The 16,063-nt window shown below is 44.2% G+C and overlaps 1 protein-coding gene across 2 annotated transcripts in view; it reads left to right on the top strand.

The window, feature by feature from the left end:
* Positions 1 to 9,220: 9,220 nt before the first annotated feature.
* LOC137525638 (parvalbumin, thymic CPV3-like) overlaps positions 9,221 to 16,063 on the top strand; it is a 35,936-nt gene continuing 29,093 nt past the window's right edge. The window contains exons 1-2 of one of the 2 annotated variants that reach the window (XM_068246790.1): positions 9,221 to 9,273; positions 14,832 to 14,891. The gene's annotated coding sequence lies outside the window, so the exon portion shown is untranslated. Of the gene's footprint in view, positions 9,274 to 14,794; positions 14,892 to 16,063 lie in introns of both variants that reach the window. The other variant, XM_068246791.1, reaches the window with a different exon arrangement.

Genomic DNA, 16,063 nt, shown 5'->3' with positions numbered 1-16,063 from the left:
TTTTCTTGGGGGGGGGGGGGGGGGGGGTGCTAACAATAATAAAGTATACTACTTTACTTATAAATAAACATCATTTGTCAGCTGCTTCATTTGATGATAGACGGTATTATTATGTGTATTAACCACCTTACCCCCAGCGGTGCAGATATCTCCGTCCCTTTTTCCATCCTTTCACCCCCAGGGACAAAGATATCCGCACCTCCCGCCGCTGCCCGCACTCCCTATCGCTCGTGCGCGCGCTCCCGCGCTCCCGCGCTCGTGCACGCCGCCGCCCGCTCGCCTGGAGATCAATGAACGGGAAAAATGTTCCCGTTCGTTGATCTAAGCCCCCCGCAATGATCGGCTGCTTCTATAAGAAGCAGCACGATCATTGTGAGGAAAAAAAGTTTCCCAGCCTCCCTGAACTTCCTGCAAGCGTACTTCCTACGCTTGCAGGTGGCATAGCCAAAAAGTTACTGTGGCCATCTTGTGGCCAAATAGTAAAACTGCACCCTAAAGCATTTTTCATATACAAATACATTAGTTTTACACAAAAAAATTAACTCATTAACTCCCACACCCCCCAATTTTTATTTTATTTTTTTGTCAAAAAAAAAAAATTACAATAAAAAAAATACATAAATAGTTACCTTAGGGACTGAACTTTTTAAATATTTATGTCAAGAGGGTATAACACTGTTACTTTATAAACTATGGGCTTGTAATTAGGGATGGACGCAAAACTGAACCTTTATTTCCAAATAAAATATTGGCGCCAAACATTGTGATAGGGACATAATTTAAACGGTTTTATAACCGGGACAAATTGGCAAATACATTTCATGGGTTTTAATTACAGTAGCATGCATTATTTAAAACTATAATGGCCGAAAACTGAAAAATAATGCATTTTTTCCCATTAAAACACATTTAGAATAAAATAATTCTTGGCATAATGTCCCACCTAAAGAAAGCCTGATTGGTGGCGAAAAAAAACAGATATAGTTCATTTCATTGTGATAAGTAATGATAAAGGTATAGACGAATGAATGGAAGGAGCGCTGAAAGGTGAAAATTGCTCTGGTGCTCAAGGGGTAAAACCCCTCAGTGGTGAAGTGGTTAAAAGGAACTGTGGGAGTTATTGGAGCGATATATTGAATAGTGATAAATGAACATGGAGGAATGTAAATCACGAGCTTCAGGGTGGCAACAATTAGAGGGCTGCAAGAAGTGGCTTCCCTCCCTAAATGTTCCCCTCCTCACACTTCCTGTCTCCTCCTCCCTAGATGCATGGTGCTGCTTCACTCACCTGCTCTCAGTGTTCCAGCGATGGGATCTCCATCTGCCCATCCAGCGTCCTGTATCCATGGCTACAGTGGTGCCTTATGCGACCTGTTGCATAGTCAGAGAGGAGCAGGACTTACCGTGTGGTTGGTGATCCCATCGCTAATCTACTGAGAGCGAATGAGTGATGCGTTGCCAGTGCAGCACATACCCTGGCATCCTGGAGATCAGAGCTGTGGGCCAGTAGGGATGAGATGCTGTCTTTGAGGAAGCAGAAGGAAGTAAGTGTAGCGCCAGTGCCTGCAATGCACAGCCCAAAGTGTCTCTCCAGTCTGGCTTTCTGCACACATATCTGGGGGTATTGCTTCAGGCAGCAAAAAGTCTAGAATCAGATGTGGTGTGAGCTTGACTGAGCAAATTACATTTTTCAGGGAAAAGTGAGAGGACTTGAGAAGACATAGCAAGTGATACGGTATACTGTATATACTCGAGTATAAGTCTAGAAATTTAGGTCTGATTCACTTCATAAAAGTATAGGGGTCAACTTAAATATGAGTCATGGGCAACACTGAGCACACTGAGTAATGTGTGTACGAATAGTGACATTCCCATTTGCAGAAATGTACCCAGTGGTATGTGATACTTTGAGGAAAGGAAATGCCAATAAAACACTGGTCTGAAAGTTCTGGCCACAACAATTAACAAAGAAAGGGGCAGGGGGAAAATACTGGGCTGCATAAAAGGTAGTGAATAATTGCAGCACTTGGGGGGCCTGGAGGAGTTATTGGCTGCACTTAAGGGACTGGGGGGGGGGGGTTAATGGCTGCAATACTGTATGCAGTGCAGTCATTAACCCTTCTTGGGCCCCAAGTGCAGCCATTAACTTTGCTGGGTAGACTTATAATTGAGTCAATAAAAAATTCCAGCTTGAGAGCGTTGAATATTGGGGTCAACTTATACATGGGGTCGACTTGTATTCGAGTATATATGGTACAAGTACTGGAGCAATTCAATGCTTAAATGCTTAGTTTGGTTGGTCCTTAGTAATAAGTTTTTATTCATTCACTAGGGATATTTAAGGACATCTATCTCAAAAAATGGCTATTTTTTTAGTACTGTACACTGTCACCACTCACCACTGTAACCCACAATCACAGTGGATACTTTAAAATATCACAGTGGGTACTATTAAAATATTTTCCTTTATCCTCTAAAACCTTTCAGCAAGTTTTTATATGTAAAAAGGCAATACTACGGAAATAGGACTGTACCATAAGCAATGGGGTGACTTCAGCTGATTACACAACCTTTTTATATTTGAAAGCTACAAAGCATTTGTAAATATGTGTAACAACAAGAGTATTGATGCATACATACTCTTATTAAAGGACAACCGAGGTGACATGTGACATGATAAGACAGACATGTGCATGTATAGTGCCAAGCACACAAATAGCTATGATGTGTATCTTTTTATTTTTCCTCTGCCTGAAAGTGTTAAACATCAGGTATGCAAGTGACAGTTTCTGTCCGGGTTAGGGACCGGGTCGGACTGGGTCAGACTATAGCACAGCCCTCCCTGATGAGTAATTACAGCCATAAAATACTAAAGTAGATGGCTTCCTGGAGCAGGAAAGAGCTAAAAAGGTCAATAATTAATAGTTTTGAGCTCTAGCATACTTCATTGAAGTTGTCATTGAGCAGAGAAAATGAAACAGTAAAAACTTAAAAACTAGATTAAAATATAAAATAAAACTGGGGGTATTTTAAAAAGTCATTTTTTAGGAGAAGGAGGATAGATACAATTGTTTTTCTCTTCAATTTATTTTCACCTCGGATGTCCTTTAATAAAGGTGTACAGCCAGATGAAGCCACCCCCTGCTAATGGGACAGTCCTTTCTCCATAGTATTGAGTTTATATAGAAAATCTGTCTGAAAGATTTTAGAGAATAAAGGCACATCTTTTAAAAAGCAACATGCCCTCTGTTATTGTGATAATGATGGTAATAGTATGCAGTGTTAAGAAAAAGTAACAGTTTTTGCCATAGATGTCATTGAAAGGACAACTTACATGAGATGAATATGATTGGATCATTAGTGGCCACCTTATTTAGAGGCATGGTGCTTTCACCTGCTAGGCCATGCTGTACAAAAGGCTACTTGGTCTGTGACAGTTTGCTTACTGGCACACCACATATACAGTAGATTGGCAGCAAGTCAGTTATACTCTCTGTGATTCTCCTTCCTAAAACAGAAGGTATTTGCAATTATGAAGGCATTACAGCTAACTTTCTTATTAGTAATATTTATACTGCATGACATCTTCTGCTAGATTTTACAGGGGTCTAGACACTAACTGTCCCCAGGGGTGCCTCTAGTCATTTTGTCACTCCAGGCGAGAAAACCTGTGGCACCCCCCCCAAGCCCCTCCTCCCAGGAAAATAATCATAATGCAGCATCGTTTTACCAGAAAATAATCATAATGCGGCAGTGTTTCATCAGAAAATAATAGTAATTATCATAATTCAGAATCGTAATTCACCAGAAAATAATCGTAATGCGGCAGTGTTTCACCAGAAAATACACTTATTGCAGCAGCATTTCACCAGAAATTAATCATAGGGCAGCAGCGTTTCACCAGAAAATAATCGTAATGGGGCAGCGTTGTCAGAAAATAATCGTAATGCGGAAGCGTTTCACCAGAAAATACACGTAATCCGAGCAGAGGAAAAGAGTAGAGAGGGAGAAGTAGCATAAGATGTAGAAGAGGGGGGTAGAGGAACAGAGAGGGGGAGGGATAGACAGCATAAGATGGAAGAGGGTGCAGAGAAACAGAGGGGAGAGGGAGAGACAGCATAAGATGGAAGAGAGTGCAGAGGAACAGAGAGGGGTAGAGACAGCATAAGATGGAAGAGGGGGCAGAGGAACAGAGAGGGGAGAGGGAGAGACAGCACAGCACTAAAGCACAGGTTTACAGCTTTACCAGCCTACAGCCTAACCAGCTTTCAAAGAAAACTCGTATCAAAAGAGCAGGGCACATTCTAGCAGTTATAACAGTACTGGGAGTCTGCACACAGGACAGGAAGTGTTCTTAGCAGCCTGCCTGCATACCTTCTCTTCTGTCTGTGCATGCAGCTTATCATCTCTGGAGTAGTGATGGGTCGTTCGCGAACGAGCCGGCTCTTTGCTGCGAACGACAAGAGCCGGTTCTCAGTTTTGAAAGAGCCGATGCCTCAGCCGCCCCACAGAGCTCTGCTTTACTCTGCAATAAAGGGCGCTGAGGCATGTTGGGAGATGAAGTCCTCCTCTTGCAGCTTGTAGGAGTGTATGGGGCGGAGCAGAGCAGTAGCAGGAGGGATTGCCCCAGTCAGAGAAGCAGTCTGGAATTGTCATGGAGACGGGGGCAGGGCTTTTACTCCGATTCTGACTGGTGTTTAGTGATATTTAATGAAGAGCCGATTCAGAGCCGTAAGAGCCGGCTCTTTAATGGGAGCCGATTCAGAAGAGCCGATTCTCTGAAAAGAGCCGGAATTCCCATCACTACTCTGGAGCAGAAACTTCCCTTCTCCCGGGCTGTGTTGCTGTCTTGTGTGGGGGTGGGGCTCCAACACGGACACATCACATTCTTCTCTCTGTGACTGTATCTGTTCCCTGGCTGTCTCGCTCCAGTGTCTGTGTGCAGCCAGTGACACAGGTGGGGGGTCAGACTGTCGGGGGCATAATCTGGCTGGCCGCTGGCTCCTGGTTTGACTGGCGTGGGGCGGAGTTAAAGGCTGGGCCACACGAGGTAAACACTTTACCTGTGTGGCTACTGAGAAGAAGGGGCACGGCTTTAAAGAAGGAGCCTGGCAGAGAGGAGCAGTATTGATTTCTCTATTGGCTGGGGAGAAGTGGAGGTGGAGGCACTGCTGAGCACATGGTAACGTGCCGAGCACCGGGGACTGAGTTGGGAGGTAATATAATATAGAAAAAAAAAAAAAACATGGTCACGGTAGCAGCGGCGGGGGAATGCGCCTCACCACCTCATGGCGCCTCACCACCTCATGGTGCCCCAGGCAACCGCCTATACTTGCCTGGTGGGTGAGACGCCCCTGACTGTCCCTGAGAGGAGTTCACAATATAATCCCTTCCATTATTCAATAGTAATTTGTTTAAGGGTTAGCTAATGTTTTTGGGATGTGGGTGGATGCCGGAGGGCCTGAGAAAACCCACACAGCCACAGGCAGAATATAAAAACTCTGTGCAGATAGTGCCCTGACTGGGATTCAAACTGGCGACCCAGCGCTGCAAGGCGAGAGTGCCTATCTTATTCAGTTTTAGAGATGCAGCTACTGGAACACTGCCAGCCTTTCAGAAGAATATATTATGAAAATGGAAAACAAACGTTTGCTTTCTTAAAACAGAAAGAATTTGCGATAATTCAGGCTGGAGTGAGCTTGAGATGTCTCCCAGTGCAACACTGCTGAATGTATGGAAATTAACCATTGTTGCCCTTAAAAGCTAAACACACCTCCAGATCCGCTGAAATGCAGTGATGTGTCAGCTTGTTAATTTGTACAGAGTCATAATAATCCAACGTGCGTACAGACTGTTGGATTGGTTGATCTTCATCAGGACATGGCATGGATTAATTTGGCTCTATGGAGTAGGGCTTAAAACATCCAGAGGTACAGACTAAGCAGCAAGCTCATGGTGAACCAGAACTCATTGGAGTGTGTAATGGGCTACAATGGTCCGAAAAGCCCCCTTAGGCCCAGTTACCATTAGCATTTTTTTCCGGAACGTAACCGGAACGTATACTGTACAAACGGAACGGATGTGAATGGATCCAATGTTAACCTATGGATCTATTCACATGATATCCGTTGATACGGATACGTTCTGTACGTTCCGGCCCCTGGACCAAAAAATTGCTGCAGGCCCTATTTTTCCGGACCGTTCTGCTTAGCGGAACGGATCCGGACAAAAATGTAGCAGCATTGGGGGCAATGGGAAACGGAACGTTTCTTCACACTAGTGAAGAAACGGACCGTTCCACGGGGGATGGGGTGACAGGCCAATGCAAATCTAGCAACGGGAGGGTGAGGGGAGGGTGCAGCAGCTGGGCAGGTGGGCTAGGGAGGCTTTATACATACCTAATCTTTTATAGGCAGCCGGCGGTAGAGGCTTCCGTCTTCTTCCGCGTCATGTGACTACATGACGCGTCATGTGACTAGTCACATGACGCACTGTGTAGTCACAGCAGAAGAAGAGGAAGCCTCTACCGCCGGCTGCCTATGAAGATAATGTATGTATTGCCGAGTGAAAACAATCCAATTAATCATTGATCAGATCCATTTTCACTAATGTGAACAGGCCCACGGACGAGCCATCCGGATCCGATGAATCGGAGACCGGATACGTTCACCGGATCCCAAAGGTTGAAAACGCAGATGTGAACCGGGCCTTACTAAAATGCTATGGAAAACAAAAGTTTGCTTTCTTAAAAAGACAGAAAGAATTTGCGATAATTCCGGTTGGAGTTAGCTCCAGCTTTCTGTTTTGAGAAAGCAAGCCTTTGTGTTCTATGCATTTTAGTGAGGGGGCTTTTTGGACTATTGTAGCCCTTACACACTCCAATGAGTTCTGGGTCACCATGAGCTTGCTGGTTAGTCTGTACCTCTATATTATGAAAATGTACACTATCACTTCTGGAATAGAGATAGTCCTGACATGCATTCCTGCCATTCTAAACAGACTTCACTTTAAACACACAATGCGGCCGGAATACTAAAATTGTAGCAGGATGGTCTTTCACTGATTAACCGACTCCATTCTCACCAAGTATCATTTGATTTCATAAATATATAGAAGAAAGACATTAAGAAGATTAGTAAGAAAAATACTATTAATAATTCAGTAGGGCAGATGCTAAAATGCTTTAGAGGCAGATTATCTTTTTTTATATGCAAAACAAACAATGCTCCTGCTAACTTTGCAGTGATAAATTGTTTGGAACATCTTGACTCGCAGGCACAAAAATAATTCTATTATCAGATCTTCCCTCTCCATCCTCATCTATAACCACTGCTTGTCACTTCCTATGTTTTCCCCTTCCTCTTGAGAAGGGTGAGCGTTGGTAGAATTCTAAGAGATCCGGGGCACTTTTGGGCACTCTAGACAGAAAATTGGTGTGGCCATGCACCAAATTGCAGGTGTGGTAATGGGTGGAGCTAAATTTACATAAACTTAACAGCAGTCTAAGTAGGCCTGCCCAGCAAAATGTTGGATGAAGCTCCCCCTCTCCATTAATACAAACAAAATACAGCATAGATATCACATAAATAGGCAGTGTCACTTAAACATAACTAGGCAGAGTAATCTGGCTTCTATGCTGGCTGGTCTGACTTTCTGCTGGGTGGGCTGGCCTGCCTCCAGGTTATCTGGCAGTTCCCCATAGCATTATTTGACCTTCTAGTGGACCCCCTCCCATGCTCCCACGGTCCTCCCATTGAAGCACCACAACTCCCTGCATGCCCCCATAAAGGCATCACAGCCTCCAGCATGCCCGCCATTGAAGCACCACAGCTGACTTTGCCTGGGGGACATCCAGGGCACCCCAGAATAGATCCAGGGCACGTTCCACTGATCTTTGGGGATAGCAATGCCCCTGAGGGTTGCTATATTATAGATTAATAACATAGTGCTCCATCAGCATCTGCCAAAATAGAAGGGGACAGACAGTCCTGGTCCACCAATGCACCCTTTCCTATGTCTCCAATATCCCTGTGCATAACAGGCTCTTTGGCTCCCACCTTTAATCCCTTCAAACGATCCCTCAAGATCTACCTTTTCACGCTTGCCTACCCCCTCTGCATCAGTACCATAATATGTTCTGCTGGACACCATCTCAACACATGCATCTATTGTGTCTCTACCCCCATCAGTGGTGTAGCAATAGGGGATGCAGAGGCTGCAACCACACCAGGGCCCCTGGACCTGAAGGGCCCACTATAGGCACTCCTCCATCCATCTTTTTAGCTTTTCATTGGTGCTTTGCTAATAATGTTCTACTCTTTAGTATATGTGCATTACAGTGAAGATATCCTTGGACGCTATTGAGGTTTCATACCAATAAAGTACTTGAGGGCCCCATCTATAACTCTCACCGGGGCCCCTGGCTCCATAACTATGCCACTGATCCCACCCTTTAGATTGTAAGCAAGACCCAGCAATGCAGCTATAATAGAAGCTACACGCTATCACGGACAAAGTGTCAAGACAGGAAGAGGCTTTTATGTTGACATCCACCAATGAGAGCAGACGTGCCAATACCAACATAGCTGACAAATGGAAATTATACAATCCTGAGCTTTTCTGAACTGCAGACTGAGTGCAGATGGAAATGACAATCATTGCAAATGCTAGCAACACTATGCATCTGCATCTGCAAGCAGGACCGCCTGGTTGCAGCTCAGCTGCATCCAGCAGGAGATGCCACAGGCGAGTTCATGACAGACAGCTGTTCTTTGTCAGATCATGCCTGCCCACCCTAAAAATCTCGAATGTCTACGGCAGTCACTAGATAAATGGACAACCCAAAGACTTTTATATCTATGGATAGTGTAAGCCTGCTTGCATTTTTGGTTATCCGTAAAGGACCACTATTGCAAAAAATTGTAAAATTTAAATTATATATATAAACATATACAAATAAGGAGTATGTTTCTTCCAAAATAACAGGAGCCATAATTTACTTTTCTACTATGTTACTGTCACTAACAATAGGTAGTAGAAATCTGACAAAAGTGTCAGGTTTTTAACTAGTCCTTTTCATGGGGGATTTTCAGCAAGGCTTTTATTCTTTATAAAGACATCCCATGAAAATAACTAATACAAAGATGCTGGCCAGCCTCCCTGCTCGCTGCACACTTTTTTGGCAGTTGGACAGAGCAACTGCCATTAACTAAGTGCTTTTGAAATTAAACAAAACCAAAACCTGTCGGCTCTGTGAGATTTCTACTACCTACTGTAAGTGACAGCAACATAGGAGAAACGTAATTTACGGCTCATTTTACTCTGGAAGAAATGTACTTCTTATTCGTATGTGTTTACTTATATTTTAAATTTTACTATTTTCGCGATAGTGGTCCTTTAAAGGGAACCTGAAACAAGAGGTATATAAAGACTGCCATGTTTATTTCCTTATACAATACTAGTTGCCAGGGAGTCCTGCTGATCATTCTGGCATTAGAAGTGTCTGAATCACACACCTAAAACAAGCATGCATATGAGAGATATGCACATGCATATGATAGGTACGCTGTGTACGCCAAAGACAATTGCACATGAGCGGCTTTGTACTACTGTGCAGGCGTGGCCGTTTTGAGAAGGCGCAGTACGACTGCTTTCGTGCATGAAGAGGAGCCCACTTGTGATCCCGGGCAGCAGCAATTGTCTCCAGGAGGACATAGGGAGCCTCTGGAGGATCCAGACGCTCCACTCTTCTAAAGTAAGTATCTAATTTTTAGTCTTGCGTAATTTAAAAACAAACGTTATTTGGAAATATTCCGTTTCATGTGAGGAAAAAAAAAGGTAAATCAGTTCAGGACAGTTAGGAAACAGACAAATCATCATTTTATGCCCCTAAAAAGACAAGCAAATGTCAACAAGCTATAGCATATTGATTAAGCACAACCCATATCAGTTTTGCAGAGCTATATAATCCAACTCTCTCCTGGTTCTGCTTATTTTCAGGAATCTTCAGACGATGGTGTGTTCTGGAGATCTTCAGTTTGATAGGTAGCAGCAGTCTTGGCTCATACTTAGACTAGAAACACTTTATACCGACATACAGGGCATGCATAAAACATGGGCGGTTTCCTGAATTCATGCCCTTGCCCTTTTCATGCCACCTGAATTTCTCGATAAACTCACCTTCTGCTGATAAACTCTTCTTGACTTTCCCTGGAAACACGGCAAGTTGTAAAACATATAGGACTATATAATAAATAGGCAAAAAAAGCAATCATGCACAGGAAACATTATGAGGTAATTGCCATTACCAACCATTACTGGACATCATCAACTAAACATGACCATATACTGGTCGATGTGGCCATCAGATACATCCCTCTCACATCATAATCTGACCAGAGAGGGATCTATCTGATCAAATCCCTCCACTACACACAGATTTTCAACATATTTCAGCATTGGGTCCCCAGGTCTGCAAGTCCAGGACTGCCAGGCAACTGGTATTGTTTAAAAGGAAATAAATATGGCAGCCTCAATATATCTCTCATCTCGGAATTCTTTTAAAGTGACCCAAGCACCTGGACTTGAAAAATTATAAAATACAGTGGGGGTCAGAGTTGGGGTGAACGTCATTACTTACCTGGGGGGGGGCTGCTCCTCTAGCCCCCTACCCAACCATATGTGATCCGTCATCTTCCCCAAGGAGCGTCTGCAATGGCCACAGTTTGAAGTTTTCAGCAGTGTTGAGCACTCCCGGCCGGCACACAGCATGATGGGAGATGTCCCAGCATGCATTGCAGCAATTGAAGGCACATGACACCACAGCAGGAGCTTCAAACTGCTGATAGGGGGTTAGAGATGCAGCTCCCCCATAGGTAAATAATGGAGAGGTTCATTTTATTCTTTTTCAGGTCCAGGTGCTCAGTTGCCTTTAATGCTGGGGCTAATTAGTGTATGAAACTCCATGATTTGACACTGGCTACAGGTTCAAGAGAATCTCCTAGGCATTGCCATTATCCAGCCTTCACAGATAGGACTTCCTATGATGGTGAAGCTTGTAGTGATTGGTGAAACCTATGACTGTTGTTGGTATATTATGATCCTGGCCGAATTTGTCAGTTGCGGCCTTTTCTGTATTTTTCCTACATGAATGAATTGACTAAAACATGAATTTTAATTGCAATCGTGCTGGTCTCATGAACCGTTATTTCTCTGCTTAGCAGTACCGTACTGAACACTGCAGATCAAAGCAAATGATTTGCAGGTAACTTGTTAATAAGCAAGTCCATGACAAGACTGCAAAACGTTAGCATAAGGCCGATTGCACATTAGATTTCATATGACCCTGCACCATCGTGCGGCAACAGGGTCATATGCATAGTGCTGCCCCCCACTCAGTGACATACTCTCTGCTGGGCAAGAAGTACATCACTGGGATTCTCATTGGTCAGCGCATGCGCAACATATCACACCACGCTCCCTTCATTTACACTTACTCACGGACATGCCCGTTTTTAGGGCCGTGCGGGGCGTGCCGCCGCCCGGGGCGCTGTTGGGAGGGGGGGCGCTATAATGGAGGGGGGAGCCGGAGCCGCAGGGAGGGCAGAAAGACCTCTCCCTCCCTCTCCCGGGCCGCCCTCCGTGCTCCCCCCTCAGATGCAGAGCAAACAGACGGGAAGCGCTGTTTACAACTCACCTGCCTGGCTCCAAGCGCTGCTCTCTCGCCGCTGGTCTATCTCCTCTCTCTGCATAGATGCGGATACACACACTGCTTCCTGCTAAACAGGAAGCAGCGTGGCAGCGTGCGTATCCGCATCTATGCAGAGAGAGGAGACAGACCAGCGGCGAGAGAGCAGCGTTTGGAGCCAGGCAGGTGAGTTGTAAACAGCGCTTCCTGGCTGCTCGCTCTGCATCTGAGGGGGGAGCACGGAGGGCGGCCCGGGAGAGGGGAGGGAGAGGTCGGGCTGCCCTCTCCGCGGCTCCGGCTCCCCCCTCCATTATAGGGGACAGCTAGCTATCTAACCTATCCTGGGGGCACCTACCTAATCTAACCTACGGTGGGGGGCAGCTGCCTAATCTAACCTACACTGGGGGGCAGCTACCTATCTAACCTATACTGGGGGGCACCTACCTAATCTAACATACACTGGGGGGCAGCTACCTATCTAACCTACACTGGGGGGCACCTACCTAATCTAACCTACATTGAGGGGCACCTACCTAATCTAACCTATACTGGGGGGCACCTACCTAATCTAACCTACACTGGGGGGCACCTACCTAATCTAACCTACACTGGGGGGCAGCTACCTAATCTAACCTACACTGGGGGGCAGCTACCTAATCTAACCTACACTGGGGGGCACCTACCTAATCTAACCTACGGTGGGGGGCAGCTGCCTAATCTAACCTACACTGGGGGGCAGCTACCTATCTAACCTATACTGGGGGGCACCTACCTAATCTAACATACACTGGGGGGCAGCTACCTATCTAACCTACACTGGGGGGCACCTACCTAATCTAACCTACATTGGGGGGCACCTACCTAATCTAACCTATACTGGGGGGCACCTACCTAATCTAACCTACACTGGGGGGCACCTACCTAATCTAACCTACACTGGGGGGCAGCTACCTAATCTAACCTACACTGGGGGGCAGCTACCTAATCTAACCTACACTGGGGGGCAGCTGCCTAATCTAACCTACACTGGGGGGCACCTACCTAATCTAACCTACACTGGGGGGCAGCTACCTAATCTAACCTACACTGGGGGGCACCTACCTAATCTAACCTATACTGGGGGGTACCTACCTAATCTAACCTATACTGGGGGGCACCTACCTAATCTAACCTACACTGGGGGGCACCTACCTAATGTAACCTACACTGGGGGGCACCTACCTAATCTAACCTACACTGGGGGGCACCTACCTAATCTAACCTACACTGGGGGGCACCTACCTAATCTAACCTATACTGGGGGCACCTACCTAATCTAACATACACTGGGGGGCACCTACCTAATCTAACCTACACTGGGGGGCACCTACCTAATCTAACCTACACTGGGGGGCAGCTACCTAATCTAACCTACACTGGAGGGCAGCTACCTAATCTAACCTATGCTGGGGGGCAGCTACCTATCTAACCTATACTGGGGGGCACCTACCTAATATAACCTACACTGGGGGGCACCTACCTAATCTAACCTACACTAGGGGGCAGCTACCTATCTAACCTACACTGGGGGGCAGCTACTTATCTAACCTACACTGGGGGGCAGCTACCTAATCTAACCTACACTGGGGGGCAGCTACCTATCTAACCTACACTGGGGGGCAGCTACCTATCTAACCTATACTGGGGGCACTTATCTAACCTGTATTGGGGGCACCTACCTAGCTAGCCTATACAGGTGGCCACTATACTGGCTACCTATATTGCAGGCACCTACCTAAATAACCTATACTGCGGGCACCTACCTATCTAACCTATGCTGGGGGCAACTATTCTGGCTATCTATATTAGAGGCACCCACCTAGCTAACCTGTACTGGGGCACCTACCTATCTAACTTATACCGGGGGCGCCTGCCTATCTAACCTATACTGGGGGCAACTATACTGGCTACCTATACTGGAGGCACCTACCTGGCTAACCTATAGCGGGGGCAACTATACTGGCTCACCTATGCCTGGCTACCTATACTGGGGGGACCTATACTAAGTGCAACTAGACCTGGCTAACCTATACTGCGGGCACTCATACCTTGCTCGGGGGAGGGGGGCGCAATTTTTACACCCTCGCCCTGGGTGCATTTTAGCCTAGAAACTGCACTGCTCATGGATCTTGCAGCAAGGCGCTGCAGACTTTGCATTGAGAATGTGGCAGTTTGGATACATCTGACACACCACATCGCACCGCATTAAGTGTGCAAATCTCCATAGACTTGCATTGCCCTTACGGCGGGGAAGCCTAACGCGCGGGGGAGGGGGGGGTTGGCGCACCCTGTAAGTGTGCAAGGGACCTTAAAGTGGTCTGAAAGTCAGCTACTACTACCACTACTCTACTTTGCTCTAAAAGATTCCTCACAGCTTTAAAGCAACTATCTTCGATTTTTTTTTTTGCAGAACATCACTGAAATGGTTAAACAAAGCACTTTGTCCTGCTATTCAACTTCAAATCCGCATCCAAACTGGAGATAACAGTATCTTTGTTTACATTCCAATGTTGATACATGTGTGTGTAACAAATAATAAAAACACTTTCAGAACAGCTCATTAGAAGCTTTTAATATATATGTATATATATATATAAAACTTTGGAAACTTGTAATTTGTAAACAGACAATATTACTTGTGCACAAAAGCAAATATGATAACTGTATGAACAATAAAAAGTAGAAAAACACATTTTTATTGAATGTTATGTCAGAGTTTCAGACCAATTTAAAGTTTTAATCTTGTCATGTGTCTCTGTTACGATCTGTAAATGCTTAGTAGGGGTGAACTATATTGGTTCATTGAATGGTAATCTGTGGCCCCACTAAATACTATTTTTAGGCAATAAAACCACTGTAAGCACTGTAAAATGCTGTTATTTTGTGTGTCATAGCAAAGTATAAATACATTGACAATTGAGGATGTGTTTAAATTGAATTGTTATGTAAATTTCACATAGTTAGAAACAGAAGAGGTTGATTAGTTGGGTAAGAAACTTGAGCTTGTCACCAAATCGTGCACTTGATCTCTGAATTGGTAACCCAAGTAACGCTTATTGTCACCTGCAGGATCCTATATATACCGCTCTTTTTCTTTCCATTTCAGCTCTATCACTTTACACATCCTTCGCATTTCCACAAGCACCTAGTCCTTCCACCTCACAAGGTAAGACCATTGAACTATCTCCTGCCTCAGATAACTATATAATGTACAGAATGCATAGAAATGTTTTAATCTTCATTTCATTTCAGTAAGAGTCATTTATTTATTTTATTGGTTAAACTTTTTTTTTATGTTGTGCAAAGTCAGTTTTTTTTAAGTATTATAATTGTATTATAATTGTTCTTGCACTTTAACTACTATATAATACACAAATACAAGGGGCCATAAGCAATGAACTTGTTCACCTGAGTTATCTCCTAGGAGATCGTTTTCATCTTCTGTTTAAAATAACTTTTCAGCATTTTACAATTGAAAAAGTACCTAAAAATTGGTGAAAAAACACACTATCAAATCTATTGAGTATTTTCTTGCTTTCTGGGGGTTTAAAGGGCATTTTTGCCAATATACTATTCACTTTTTCTCCTAAGTTTTCTCCTAGGAGATATGTTTTCATCTTCAATATATAATAACTTTTTAGCACTTTGAAATGGAAAAAGTACAAAAAAGTAGGTGTAAAAGTACTATCAAAATTATTTTGAGTATTTGTTTTCTTGCTGGCGGTTTTAAAGGCAGTTTATTGACAAATTAGAAAATTTCACTTAAGAGAAAACTCAGGTATAAAAATGAATTGCACATGGGCCAGCCTGTATTATGCAGTTCAGGTGTGAGATGTACTAGTGCGCATAATGGGCCATATGCAATTCACTTTTTCTCCTGAGTTTTCTCCTACTAGATACATTTTTTATCTTGAAATAGTACCAAAAGATAGGTGAAATTTTGATTTTGATTTTTTTTTGATTTTGAGTATTTTTTTGCTTGTTGATGGTTAAATGTTTCATATTGAAAGGGTGTGAAAATATAACCTAGTAAAAAAAACTCAGTAGAAAAAGGTAATTGGATGTGGGCCATTTACTGTAATGTTCCAAGTAACAAAAATGTAAAAACTGGAAAAACTGCTTACGAACTCTTGCATTAATATGCATTAATAGAGCACTTTTTACCAGTTTTTTTTCAGTTCCTTACAGAGCGCAATGACCAATTTTTGTTACTAACTGTCCCTCAGAAGAACTAGCAATCTAATGTCCCTTTCACAGTCTAAGGCAAACATGAGTGGAAGTCATTTAACCTTCCTGCATGTTTTTGAGATGTGACTGGAAACATTAGTGCTTGGAAGA

Source organism: Hyperolius riggenbachi, chromosome 7 (genome assembly GCF_040937935.1).
Source record: "Hyperolius riggenbachi isolate aHypRig1 chromosome 7, aHypRig1.pri, whole genome shotgun sequence".
NCBI lineage: Eukaryota > Metazoa > Chordata > Amphibia > Anura > Hyperoliidae > Hyperolius > Hyperolius riggenbachi.
Note: the sequence above shows the minus strand (reverse complement) of the source record. Positions and strands in the feature narration are given on the sequence as shown.